At 33.6% G+C, this 2,486-nt stretch overlaps 1 non-coding gene across 1 annotated transcript; it reads left to right on the top strand.

Moving 5' to 3' along the window:
- Positions 1–1,933: 1,933 nt before the first annotated feature.
- On the top strand, positions 1,934–2,006 carry Trnav-aac. Its single transcript has one exon. It is a non-coding gene; the product is annotated as a tRNA-Val (tRNA).
- The last annotated feature ends 480 nt before the right edge of the window (positions 2,007–2,486 follow it).

The following is a 2,486-nucleotide window of genomic DNA, read 5'->3' as shown; positions in this document are numbered from 1 at the left end:
GCTTTAATACTGATGTGAGGAACTGAAAATAGGTTTGCAAACTGTAGAACATTTTCTCAGCTTTTCAAAAATATTTGCTTCTGGGGTGACATTCCTTCATAAATTATATAAAAAAAAAATAATATTATTAAATTTCAGGTACCGCAAACCGGGGTGACTTTGATAGCCGGGGTGACTTTGATAGGTTTGCGATTTTTCCGCAAAATGAAGAGTACAATTAAAATACGTAAGGAATGGTTCAGAAACATACTGACCGTGGTAGAGAAGTGTTCAAAGTACCTCATGAAGAACTTTTCATAAATGTTTGAAAAGTTTATAAAGTTAGTTAACTATAGTTAAGAAAATGTGGATGAAAGTCATTATTTTAAACTTCTCAAAGTGTCATGATTTTCTCAATGAACATGATTTTTTATCGGAAAACGGAATGCATTTTCGGATTCTTTGGACAATTTTTCACTAGGAGAAGGTTAAATTAGTTTGTAAATAATAAATAATATGTGTTTTTGAAACACAATTAAAAAAAAATCTCCAAGTTTATAGGCAAATTCAGTTGAACAAATTTCATTAAAAATGTGAAAACTTGTGATTCGTGTTTCGAATTCAGTTTAAAATGCAATATAAATCGATAATTTTATAAACAAAACTATTTTTAACAAATTTCAGGCGAAATTCCGACTTTTTAACAATTTTACCTAAAATTTATATGTATTTTGTTAAAAAGCTTATAAACTTAGTTAACTTCATATAAACATTGATTTTTTTTCTTACAAACTATATCAGCTACTTTAGTGATGGTACATTTAACGAACAAATAAAGTTTGAACATCTTAAATATGATTTTAACAAGAAAAACTATGACTATCAAAGTCACCCCGGAATTAAAACCAAGAATTTTTAACGTTTTTAACCTTACCTGTTGAAAAATATTCTAAAAACAAATTGAAATCCTATCAAAGTCACCCCGGTTTACGGTAATTATAACCTTAAATTGATCATATACATAAGACCAAAATCATACAATTTATTGAAAATTATGTAAAGTAATTTTATATTGGAAATTGAACTCAGCTTTTTATCATTTATATTTTGAATTCCACATTTTTTCAAATCAGATTCTGCACCATCATGCACTTTTGAGTCTCATAATTCGATTACACAAACTAAAAAATATTAAATATCTTTGAATGAGGTTTAACGAGTCTTCACCGAAATTTTGAGCCGATTTGGTCAAGGCAGTGTTGAGATATCGTGGCACCCGTTTTTTGAAACTTCCAACTTCCAACTGCTATATCTCGGCAGTGATACAACCAAATGTCTTCAAATTTGTTTTGATAATAGATAAAAATGTATATTTTAATACCCTGAAAACAGATTTTAAATAAAATTAAGTGTGTACTCACCCAAACCTCTGACATTTTTGTCGATTTACATGTATGTAACCCCTTAATTAAATTTTTCTTTTTTTCACTTACAGATTTTTTGTAGTTGTTCTCATTCAAAACTTCTAACCCTATGTAACCCTTTTTTCACTTCTCCAGAAAAAGCATTTCTTTCGCACTTTTGCCGCCACCACCGACCATGTTGTGTTGGTCGCCTGCACGCGATAGCATAAATCATAATTTTATGAATGAATGAAAAGCATAATTCAAATTTATTGTTCTCCCGGCCACGGACTTGTGCTGCTGCTGTTACTCTTAGAATTGTTCCCGCAGTGGTGTTTAGCACTGCTCCGAAAGTGATGCCAGGCAATAAAAAGGATGCTGCTGCACTGTCCTGGCCGGAGGAGATCTTTTGGCAGAGCAAGAGTTGGTTGATGCTCTTCCGGTTACAAACGACCGGCCATGAATATTTCGAGCGAAATAAAAAGCCGCATCAATATTTTACCGTGGCGAACCGGGGTCATACTTGAGAAAAATTTCCACTTTTGTCAGCTGTTTCCGTGGTGTAGTGGTTATCACATCCGCCTAACACGCGGAAGGCCCCCGGTTCGATCCCGGGCGGAAACAGAGAATCTTTTTTGTAAGTCTTTTGCTCTTTGGAGTTGTTCCGAGCGTTTAACTAAAAAATGAGTTTGTTAAGCTGTTTTAAATAATTTGAGAAATTCTACTGGTTAAATAATCCAAGCAATTGAATCAAGTACAGTAAAACTTTATCTCAACTTCTTTACTGGATTGTAATGATGAGCAAAAACACGAAAGTATTCTGTTTTTCAAAGAAAATTTCCTGAATTCTCTTAGCACAGCATTATACCTGGAACTATAAAACGATTCTTTTCATCCCTTAAGCTTCTAATTACGTAATCGCCGTATCTTAGCAGAGAAATGACTCCCTAGTCCAGGAGAGAGATACAAAACTGTCAACGTTTAAACAACGCGATGACGACGGCCACTAGGAAAAATAACAATTATACTAAACGATAATTGAAGCGATTAATTAGAGAGCACGTACCGCCCCGACGACTGGAAGAGACGTGCTTCGTGTCCTGG

Source organism: Culex quinquefasciatus, chromosome 2 (assembly GCF_015732765.1).
Source record: "Culex quinquefasciatus strain JHB chromosome 2, VPISU_Cqui_1.0_pri_paternal, whole genome shotgun sequence".
NCBI classification, from domain to species: domain Eukaryota; kingdom Metazoa; phylum Arthropoda; class Insecta; order Diptera; family Culicidae; genus Culex; species Culex quinquefasciatus.
The sequence above is the reverse complement of the archived record's forward strand: the minus strand, read 5'-3'. Positions and strand labels throughout refer to the sequence as shown.